We start from the raw sequence: 12319 nt of genomic DNA, 5'->3' as shown, positions 1-12319 counted from the left end.
CCTAAAAATGCATAATAAATTGATTTACACTAATCACATATATATGTTTATACACGTAATTACCTAATTAATTAACATATTAATAAATATTTCAATAAGAAAAAAAAAACACTGTTGCCCTGACACGGGGGCAGGGTAACAACCTACAGTTTAAAGTGGGATCCGAACCACTTGTGCCTCCACCGGGTATCGAACCCGGGACCCTTTTGGTTACAAGGCAGTGACGCTACCACTGCGCCATCGGGGAGGCCCATTGGCCCTTTGTGAAAACACCCAATGTTAACCCCCCTTTCACATAGAACACCCTGAAATACATTCTTTAAACTAACGACACTTTATACCTTTCATATTGTCATCATTTATCCTCATCTTCGCGGTTAGGCAAAGTTCCACAAAATCGAAGTGAGTCAGTCACTGTGCAATTGACTTTGTATATTAATAGTCATAAAAAATAATAGACGTTTGCAGATTTAGTACACATTACAGTTGTTGATTGGAATATCAGAACATAAATGATCAATATTAGCCATACCTTCAAAAAATTTATGGTTCACAATTGGTTTACGTTAAATTTCCCCACATATACTTCCAAGTAGTACTTTCTACTGTAAATATAACTATTGTGTTATTCTTATAAGTGAAATGTTCCTAATTATGTTTATTATTTACTTGCAGGTAAGCCTTACCACATGAACACTTGGTTTGTAACGTCGATACTCGATAATTTGGTATACCACATAAGAAGGCATGGTGAGTAGCATATTGCCCTATTCATTGGAAACATACCCGACGAACTATTGAGTAAACAATACCTTAGTCTTCTGGTCTCGTATTATACAGGTATTTATGAGAGAAACATAAGGGCTATGTCTTTTTGGGATAGGGGGCATCGACTTTTAAAAAACGAATTTACCGGGTCGCTGGCTCACTGAGGTTTGAAAAGCACCTTAACACGTAAGATCCCTCAGCCAGAATAATCCACCGAGTGTGTGACTCAACTTTGCACGTGTTCATTACTTTAACAGTACCAATGCGTGAGTCGTGGTCTGTAATTGTATAATAAATATTAAAAAAGGAAATTCATGGATAAGTAATTAAAGAAAACACTCTCGTACGTTATTTTTTGAGTGAAGGATTACACAATTGAATTGTTTGGTCTCGCTGAAATTGAAAGTTGCTTCATCCACCTTTAATGGCCCTTTTAGTTGCTTTATTAGTTTGTCCTTGGAATTTCATATACTTCTGGCGTTAATATGTAACAGGCCATTAATTTAATATGCCTGTTGGTTAATTGTTGATTCCTTTTCTTGTTTTCCTTCATAACTTTCGCCACGGAGTAATCCTCAGCGGTGTTCTATAGCTAACAAGTATGTCAAAGTCAAAGGCCTTTGGCAAATCGTTTATTGCGTCACACCGTGGTCTTGCTTAAGTTTCAAAGCAATAATGATGCATAACGTCAATGTTGCACATGCTACGTGTTGTGATGGACGAAGCGTCGTGTGCATGAAACAAAAAGAGCAAAATACGCAAACACGAGCCTCTTTGGTGGTGAAAGTCGTTGAATGGTCGACTAATGGTTTCACTACCGGAAGATGAAGGTTCCGGGTTCGAGCACCGATTTGTGGATGTTCATTCATCAATTTAATGTCATCGTCGTAGATTGAAGTTACCTTTAAAATTTATGCATGTTTATTTGCAGAAGTCAATCTCGGGCATGGACAATCTTTGTGAGTGTCCCTTCATGAATTTCATCATATCACTACTCATCCTCATCGTCGCGATTGGCAATAAGAAGAAAAAAGACGCTAATTAACAAAAATCAAATAAAATAATTTACAATAAATGGTACGCAACCTTTTTTTATTGAACTTAGAAACATGTTATCACCAGTAAAAGTACATAATGATTATAAATTGCAATTACGTGAATCATAACTATACTTTTAAAACTGGATCATGAAATTACATTAATTAGGTTAAACCAACTAATGTAAAACTGCACTAAAATCTCTTGTAAATATAAGCAGTGGTGCCCAGACCAAAAAAACCTTGTGATATTTTTTGGAAAGAAAATAACTTAAGATATAGATTCCAAAACATGTATTTTTGTTTGGTTTCATCACATCCAATGCACTAAATTTTGAATTTCCTCCCTTCTCTTGTTAAGTTTACTCTGAATTGTGCCACATGAACTTAACTTTAAATACACATTTGAAATGTTCTAAACCATCAACTTTGGGGGGGGGGGGGGGCTATCACCAGAGACAGCAAAAGACATGACTTATTACTATATACTAAGTATGTAATTATGAGTATTGTTAAAATCGTTACTACCGTATCAAAAGACGATGTGCATGAACTAGGGTAGTGGATGGGACGTTTGGGCTACAAATGGCTCTCACATGACATTCAGAACGAGATCATTGATATATTAGGGAGATCTGTTTTGCGCTCCGTGGTAGCAGATATTAAAAGTCGGGAATATTTTGCTATTATGGTTGACGAAACTTGTGACATATCCATCTGTGGACAATTTATATTCTGCATTCGAACTGTGAATAAAAATTCTGATATTTTTGAGGAATTCATGGGCTTTTATGAGATTCCGAACGCTGAGGCCAAAACTTAAAAAAGGGAGGGAGTGAGTCATTCATTAATTTATTTCAGTGATCAGAGGCCCCCCAATAATTTTGACAAGTCGGCTCCCCTGATAGTGATCCGCGCGACCAATGACAAGAGCTTTTTCGCACGACCTCTGTAGTGTTAAAAGTGTAACATATTTTTATGTTCGACCCCTGGTTAAAAATTATTTTTGTTCTGAACGTCTCGTCTGGACAAGTCAGATTCATAAATTCACATGAATAAAGCACGCTGTTAGGGGACAAAAGAACTCAGGAACATTCTTTCATAAGATTAAAAACTAATTACCAGTAGGTTGGTTACTGTTCCTTGACAAGTATAAAAAGCTTCTTCCCTGTCTCGACGTAACAGATAAGAAGGGAACGTTATAAACAAAAGAAAGCAAGCTTTTCACATGGAAAATCATTGCCCACGTTTCCTCAGAGATAAGGTTGAAAAGAAATGCACAAGGAGCTAACGTAGAGCGGACGAACCGTTATAGACTCTTTCTAAGCTTTCGTCATGGGAGTGAGCCTATTTAGGGTCCAGCCGCGGGTTACAACGGTAGACTCAGTGTTCTAGAGGTTCAGTGTGAGATGGCGATTACTTGCTGCCAAGCCGACCTATATATTTATTTATTTATTTATTTATTTATTTATCGAACTCAACAGGTACATACCTAATTACAGAGCCCATGTGAAGGATACATAGTGAATACAATTACATATATTTCTGTAATATATATATATATATATATATATATATATATATACACACACACACACACACACACCTACATAAAATACATTAAAATTATTTCATATATATATATATATCAGGGTGGCGACAGACCTGGAAAACCTGGAAAACCGGGAAAAGTCAGGGAATTTGAGGTGTCAAAAAAAGTCAGGGAAATGTCAGGGAATTTCGTCTTCATTGTCTTTTTTTAAATTTTTTTTATTTAAAGATATCGTTATGGAACTCTGCACGGGAACAGGAAATCTCGTTCGTAAGATTCGGCCTCAGCTTTTAGGCCCCTGTTATGAGCAACACAACCAGTGATGGCAGGAGGAGAGAGAGAGAAATTTCTCTCGTCCTGGCTTCTCGGCGGGAATTTTAAATACGAACACTCTTTGTAGGAAAATTGTTATAACTCTGGCACTATGGGAGCAATCTACTTCGGATAAGTTTTGTTTTTCATCTAAAACATCATAGCATGCAACCGTGTACAATTCAGAATGCCGATCCAAGGAAGGGGGGTTTGGGGGCGCGACCACCGAATTTCAATGAAAAAACAAAAATGTGGAGTTTGCCCCCTCTTCTCCCGCTATTTTGGGGAGAAGCCGCGAACTTTAGTATTCTTTTCAAAGAATGGATATTTCTCAAGAGAATGAAACATGTTTCATGTTCTTGGGTACCATACAAGTTGAATAATAAGCCAAAATGTGATTTTTACGAAAAATAGGTAATTTGCATTTTTGGAGGAAAATTGTTATAACTCTGACACTATGGGAGCAATCTACTTTGGATCAGTTTTGTTTTTCAGCTAAGACATCATAGCATGCAACCGTGTATAATTCAGAACGCCGGACCGAGGAAAGGGGGTTTGGGGGCACAACCCCCGAATTTCAATGAATTTCAAAGAGATTGAAACATGTTTCATGTTCCTGGGTGCTATACAAGTTGAGTAATGAGCCAAAATGTGAAACTCTGTTCGGAAATGTGACATGGATATGTTGCGGAGAAGGGGGAGAGGTTGGTCATCAATATGAATTTTCCAGGCTTGCTCCAGACCTGTGTCAGAGTTTCCACCCAAACATAAGAGTATGAAGGTCCAAAATGCACATTCATTTCGAAATCAGCACCAGTACGACCTTACTCTGATTATACCATATGGTATCATTGGGGAAGTAAAGGTTAAGCCTCTAAATATTACTTGGAAAATGCATTGAATTATCATTTTTTCTTGTCCGTATGAGAGTAGTAAGGCGACTTGTCAACAGATGGAGGGGATAAGAGCGTGTGGTGCCGTCCGATAGTTGTCGGACATCATAGTAAGGCATTTTGTTGGGCAAACTAAAGGACAATAGAAACAAATAGCTTCCATTGATACGTACTATTTTTGTCGAATATCGCTACCAGACAAAGTATCTCACTACAACATGCGACAGAAAAATGTATGGACTGCAACATCCAATAAAAATCGCATGCATAAACAAGAAGAGCTTTAGACTGCAAATATGCTGCTCAAATTTTGTTACTCTTCTGGCTCACTTCACCTTATTTAATGTAGCAGTGCTTACGAAGGTTTTCTTTCATCATCCTGACGTATTACTGGTTTCGCACAAGTTAACATACGTTCACAATGACATTGCACTATTCTTAGATATCAAGAAGAATCCAACCAAATGGGATATATATTGAATAATATCGCGAAAAGTGAAACATAAATCTGCATTGGTGAACGTTATAAAAATTGGTAAGTGCATGCTCCCAACCTCAAATTTACTGCAACACTAGTATTGCAATGAAATTAACGGCACTCCCTGTCCTGTCTGTTTAAACTCGTGAGAGATGGTCATTAATCTCTCACTGAGTAAGGTTAATGTCCAATATTATGAAATAAAATACTAATAATAAATATGTAAATATTTTAATATCATATTTACTCAAATCATTCAATCATAAAAGGAAATCACTTCCTTCAAGAATTGACTTTTCTCTGCCAGCCCTGCTAAATTTTCACTTTCCATCTACTGATTTATACGAGGGGTGGCCAAAAAGTAATTTCCAATTAGTAGGGACATTGATTTTTCGCAAACGCCAAAACCGTGAAAAATGGTAATTTTTCGCCTGTGCAAAATATCGAAATAATACGAATTTGGCATAAAATGCGAATTATTGGTGTTTTTAGCGATTTTCTTTTAAAAAATGTCCTAAAACAACGAAAAATTCCATGAAATCCAACATTCTTGTCTTTTCTAGGCCATGTTTGTGTACATAGAACATGCAAGTTTTCCAACATTTTACTCAAGAGTAAACTATAGAGTTAAACGTACATGGAATAATTCCGACAGCCACATTAAATCATGTATTTCCCACGATTTTTTCAACTTCTATCAAAACCATTTGCATCACAGAGCAAAGTGGCAGGGTTCTAACAGGAGATCGAGTGTGTATCTACCGTCACACGAGAGCCACATCTTCGTATTAGTCACACGAGATATGTTTTGAATTACCAAGCTAAGTGCGCACCATCGGCATTTGTCAAGCGAGTAATAATGGAGCTCAGTCATTAGGTCATCTGACTACTATGCGAGAGACCCGGGGTCGATCCCCTGTGGGGGAGAACCAGGATGTTTTCCACCTATTCAAACTGTTCCAGCGCCCATCCAGCATCATATGAAGCTGGTACCTTGAGGAAACTTTGAGGGATAAAGGTAGCCAGGAGCGTGGTGCTGATCACATCACCCCTACTTTCAGCTGTCATCAAGATAGTGTGGGCTCTAACTCCACACCCCTACTATATACCTTCATGGATAAGTGCAGGGGAGCACTTTACTTTTACTTCCTCAAAAATCTGTTCCAACATATCAAACTGTCACAAAAATACGTAGACCATGTGACCTACAATTTAAAATAATAGTTTAAAACCACAATGGAGTATTAAGTTTCGGTATATTTGACATATAAATGTTCTAAAACAAAAACGCGAATTTTGAAGAACGTAACACTAACAAGTCAAAAAAAGATAATGCCAATTTTTGGTGCCATAATATATCGGTATCTGTCACGTAAGATTGATTGATTTTAATTTTTTGGGTGCGTCGCCACTTATGGTCATTATGCACCCTTCAGTATATACGGGGAGAATTCCATTATCTAAAATCCTTACCTTAAAATTAAGAAAGAGGTATGGAAAATAACTTTCCCAAAATAACTTTCAAGATATCAAACTCTCACGAAGAGGCATAAGTTATGTGAGTTACAATTTGAAACAGTAGTTTAAAAACACTATGAAGGTATAATTTCAGAAATTTGCCAGAAAATTTGCTAAAATGAAAATGTGAATTTTGGGAAAAATAACACCGTTTAGTAAAAAATAAGAAAATAAACCAATTTAAAAAAAGGTCCCTCCCGATTAGGCATAAATATAACAAGAATATCAGTTGTAATTTATTGCATTAGTAACAGTGAGTCCTAACCTAATTTTCGGCATAATCACCACCATTGTTCTGGCATTTATCGTAGCATGGCACTAAATTTTGTATGCCCATGGTATATGTGTCTGACAGCAAAGACTGGAACTATCTCTACCGCAGTGTAGCTGTCAAATCCTTGCCCTGCCAGAAACCTCTTCAGTTAAACAAAGAGATGAAAGTCTGTACATTCATGACCAGGGCTCTACAGGGAGTGGTCAAAGATCTCTCACCTGAAGTGATGCAAAGGGCCCGTGTGTACTCAGCTGTATGGGGTTGTGCACATTCGATTGGCCTTCCGTGAATTGTCTGCACCATCGTCTGACCATACTATCACTCACAACGTCCGGTCTTCACACCTCACACGATTGCTGGTGGCTCTGTGCCAAATTCTGAGCGTGCAATGTAGGCTACACCTTCATCGCAGTCGGTGGGAGACTGTATGAGAGCTGCAATCTTTAACCTAGAACTGTCCTAAAACTACTGCATTAAAACTGTACCAGATTACAGTTACATGCCAGTTCTTCCTGTTTGCATGTGTGTGTGTGTGTGTATCTCTGACCACTAGTGCTTCGTATAGGCACCATTGGAGCTTTTTTCAGGATGCCCCTCGTATATGAACTTTCAGAAGCTTTTATTATTAGAGTGTTTACTGTTTTAATGTGTGGTTAGCTAAATCAGGTACCTATACAATGAAATTCTATAAAATCCTTGCGTTAAATTTCTAATACCTACATACTATTTTCGTCAGCAATAATGGTATAACTGCATGTTGTCAATTTCACAGTACTTCACTTGGATATACTGTACTGAAGCAGGAATCCCATTGATAATGTAAGGAAATATGACACTTTATTTTGTTCGATTCAATTGTTTCACTTATATGCAAGAGTTAAGTTGTTTGCTTTACAGAGAAGAGAGAAGTTGCTTTATGCATTCAAAAATGATTCCGCACTCATGGTTCTTACAAGCAGAGGGTTCCAAACCTCAGTGGAAATATCAACATATAATACCGAGAATGTATAAGGAGACTGATAAATTACAAAATGTATTTCTTAATCAATCACTCTTCACTCTTATCTAATTTAGTCGTAACTTTAAAATATTTTATTTTAAACTTACTGCGTATGACAAAATTCCGTAATCTTTCCCTAGCTTGTGAATTGTAATAATTTTCCAAATTCACTATTTTCTGGTTTAAATTCAAATCATAGAGAATAGAGAAATTGAGTCAATTTCATAGAAGATAATATTGGTACTTAACAAAACCATACGTGGATCTGTGTGAGTTTATTATTTCCATTTGCAAAAACATCGATTTTGTTTAGTTTGTAATTGTCAGGGGAAAATGTAAATTTTGTCCTGGAAAACCTGGAAAAGTCAGGGAATTTTATTTCTGCTTGTTTGTAGCCACCCTGATATATATATATATATATATATATATATATATATATATATACACACACACACACACTTGATCACATATCATTTCATTAGGAAATTATGTATTTAAGCTTAGGTTATTGTGTTAATAGTGGCTTTACTGAGGTCCCTTAGGTTCATAGAAAAGATGTCAATGGTGTTATTCTTGATTAGCAATTTATTGTAACTGGTGCACATTCTCCACAATGGAGATTTCTTTTTAATTTCCGATCTAGCCTTCATTCTAAGGCTAGTTTAACTAAATAGTGAATCAGCTGAGATTGCATGTCACGTTGCAGCGGCAAAAAGTTCAAACCCAAGGTGATGTTTTACACCGTGTCTGTCCTTGCACACCAACTTCGATGTTACGGATAGATATTATGCTCGGTTTGTGCTACACGGGGATTTATTTCGACCGGTAGGTTTCACGATTTAATTATGTTGCCCTGAATTCAAGAATATAAGAAGAATTTCGGATGTAAAATAGGACAGAACAGATCCAAAATTTACCAAGGGGATTCCTCTTGCCCCCTTCAAATAATACTGGATCTCATTTATCGCACAAGACTCGAGCAACCTTCGTGTTCTGGCGTCAGCGTGGAATGCTTTCATTAGAATAGAATCGCCTGTATTGAGCGGGCGTTAGGTTAGGTTTGTTTAGCATAAGTACGCTGCAAATGTATTATGCTAAGAGAACTAATCCTAACGAGCCTAACCTAATGACGATGGCATTTAGCCTAACAATGAAGCGATTCCACGATAACGATGCATTATAAGTACCTACTATAACTGTTTACAGCAGAATTGATGTAGGTATCAGTTTATATGTTGTAAATTAATATATTTCTAACAAATAATTTGGTTACGATATTACACGTTGACTGCCATGAGACCGAAAAGTGGGTTTCAAGTATCGCCATTCGTGAAGCCGTGATATCCCCTTTTGTGTCTCACCTCAGCAATTGCTTCAGGCCGCGATACCCCTATATGGGTTTCACTTGTCATTTGCTAACATGATCAAAGATATTGTTTTGGCTCCAGAATGTTACACTAGAGTGCGCGTCAAACCTCCTGCATATGGCGATAGCCAATAGCAGCGCACTGCAGCGGTGCCATGTCGAAATCCCACACGGAAAAGAGACAGCGTGGTTGAGCGAAACGCCTTATCAAGGAGAGCATTGCAACGCCGCACGTCTGTGATTCGCTGGTGCTGTTCAGCCTTTCAAGGCCATATGCAGGAGATTTGACGCGCACTCCTATACTCGTAACCTGGCCCTAGATAGCAACCGGCGATTACAACAATGGCGTACAAATGGCAGTAACATTGTAGTAATAAACCTAGTGTTCTGTGATTATTTATGATGGCTTTTTTTGTTGATTTTCAATACAACAATCGATGCGTTTTTTAATGATACATTGTTTGACATTTGTTGTATTTCAGGCAAGAATTAAACAAAGAAGGAGAAAAATAAAGGAAGAAGATATACTATATTCTGTGTGATTGAACGTGCAGATTGCATTTCGTGCAATATTTTATGGAGGATGCACTTCTGTTGTATGTTTTCTTGTTCTGTTGACGATGTATGAACAAGAAGCTGAAAATGTGCGTGCAATACTGGACGAGCTTCATGGAAGTGGACGGAAGTTCGTTATTTGAAGAAACAGAAATTATACATACTTTTTAATAAATATGTGATGAGACACGGAAATGAGTCTCATTGCCCTCTGATCAAAATTCTCTTCTGCAGGCCACGATACCCAAAACTGGGTCTCAAATTTCAATTGAATTTTCAACGGTTTTTTGGCTTGTTTTGAAATTTCTTGTGCTTCACAGATCTAATGACACCAACTTGATCCAATTTCACAAATTGTTTTTAGTTGGCCCCACGATGTCATTCACACAATCTGGCCTTGGCAGTCAACGGATTCAACTGTTACATTTTGTCCCCGTTTCCGGTCTGCGATTATAGATGTCTGTGCCTGAAGTGAATGGATTGGCGCATGCGCAGATCGTTTTGTCGCAAGCTGCTCTACGCGAAACCAAATTCCACGGACCTTCGTTGTTTTGTCGCAAACCGTCGCAACCTGTCGTGTCGGATCTGGCCTAAGAAACGTTTTTGTGACAGCGAAGGACACAGCACAGACGAACCGTAAAAATCGAAGCAGCGAAAGGACAGGAGTGCTAAGATACTGCCCATTCGTGCGGTGTTAAAACTGTAGGACGGAGCCAAACGCGTGAATAGAGTCGTTCCTTTGTTCGTTTCAGAACGCGAGAAGAATAGAAGGCTCGCTTTTCACTTTAATGCTCCGCAGGTATTGTAACTCTTGTTCGAGCATCTTAAATTTCCCGCCCACGCGCGCTCTTTGTTGCCGAAGCATGTGACACGCGTGTGCTCTCGGCGTGAAGTGTCGCCTCTCTCGAGACGCGGGAATAAATCGATCAGAGAAACTCGAGCCCGTCCATCCGTTATCCCTTTCCATTGTTTCTCGTTCGAAGTGCCAAGGACTTCTGGTTCGGGCCTTGGCCCCCGCAAAATGAACCCCCCTCGGGGTCACGTGTCGCATCCTGGTGTCGCGTCGGAGCTTGAAGTCTCATCTGTCGATTGGAGGGTCACGTGTGAGAGTCGGCTTTTAATATCGCGGAAAGGTTCCATTTCCGTCGAACGTGGCATGGCGGGTGATGCGGTGCTTTTTCGTGACAAATGGCACTTTTCTCTATTTGCATCTGCGTCCTCATCCCATGAAAGTGAAGGTGAACACGAATTAACTAACCAACTCTCTAGCCCGACAGTTTATGGGCGCAGCAACACAAGCCTTCCATCTGTCCATATCCTGGGCAAGATCAATCCACTCTTTCCCATCCTTACCGATTTCCTTTAGGTCCATCTCAACGTTATCCCTCCATCTTCGTCTTGGCCGTCCTTCAGGTCTCTTACCAACAAGAATCCTGTAAACTCTTCTTTCCTCTCCCATTCGTGCCACATGGCCTGTCCACCTAAGAAGTTTTCTTGAATTAATCATTCTAATAATATCTGGACATGGATACAAATTATGTAGTTCTAAATTATGTAGCCTGCTGCACTCACCTGTCTCCTCATACCTTTCAGGTAATAATATTTTCCTAAGGATTATGTTCCTCTTTTAATGTAAGGGACCAAGTTTCATGAATGAACATTTTCACTAATTTCTTTTTTACGTAGTTTTAAGTACCTATATCAGTGGTCTTCAACCCGCGGCTCCGTGGCTAAAATTAGCGGCCCATTAAAACCCGTATTGAAATATAGAAAAAATGACAATAATCTAACTCAAAATTTTCCAAAATGAAGAATGTGGAATCAAAGTTGAAGAATCGACTGACCCACACACATCTTCAAAATTGTCTACTCGTAGCCTCATCAAACTTCAAATATATATTAACATGCTAGTGAAGAAAAAACAATCACAGTCTTCTCATTAAATGGGTAAATGGCAAATTCTTGCGTATGAATGGTTAACCGTGCTTTGTTATAAACAAAATAACGGTTTTGTTCCATTATGCTTGTTTGTTGTGTTGAATTGCCTAACGTCAATTCAGAAGTTGTCAGCGTTCTTTCGTTCTCAATACGAACTATATTTCCTAAGATGGAAAGCTCTATGGTGAAATAAACAGGCAAAGTAAAAAATAAAATTGTGTTGGAAAGAGTTGGCGAAAAAAGAGAAACAATGGAAATATCTGAACCCACCTACGATTGTACTCGTTTACATATTAACTTGTATTGCCCCTAACTTTATCAAGTTGAAAAGAATTCGTGTAAATGAAGCAGAGCGTAGCATACTACCGCAAGGTTAGAAACAAATAATTAACGTCATCGTGTCTCTGCCCAAGAAGCGAGCGTTTCCATTTCAGTGGCGTAGGCAGTGATTTATTTTGCAGTGCTTCAGCACGTATTCTTCGGAAACAAAGTAGAATGCCGCAGAGATAGGCGCATTTTTGCCATATGTCACGAACTGTAATGTGTTTAAAACACACCACATCATGATGGAAATGTAAAGCAGAAAGTTGGAAAGATTAAAATAATATAATATAAAATGATTAATTTA

The 12319-nt window shown here is 38.3% G+C and overlaps 1 protein-coding gene across 2 annotated transcripts in view; it reads left to right on the top strand.

Moving 5' to 3' along the window:
* Positions 1 to 12319, top strand: part of RapGAP1 (Rap GTPase activating protein 1) — a 530826-nt gene that overhangs the window by 114208 nt on the left and 404299 nt on the right. Inside the window, exon 1 of one of the 2 annotated variants that reach the window (XM_083132616.1) lies at positions 744 to 750. The exons of the other annotated variant lie outside the window; for it this stretch is intronic. The gene's annotated coding sequence lies outside the window, so the exon portion shown is untranslated. Of the gene's footprint in view, positions 1 to 743; positions 751 to 12319 lie in introns of those variants that run through there. 2 annotated transcript variants of the gene reach the window in all.

This window comes from Lepisma saccharinum, chromosome 12, assembly GCF_977018435.1.
Source record: "Lepisma saccharinum chromosome 12, izLepSacc3.1, whole genome shotgun sequence".
NCBI classification, from domain to species: Eukaryota; Metazoa; Arthropoda; class Insecta; order Zygentoma; family Lepismatidae; genus Lepisma; species Lepisma saccharinum.
This window is presented reverse-complemented; position numbering and strand designations above follow the sequence as displayed.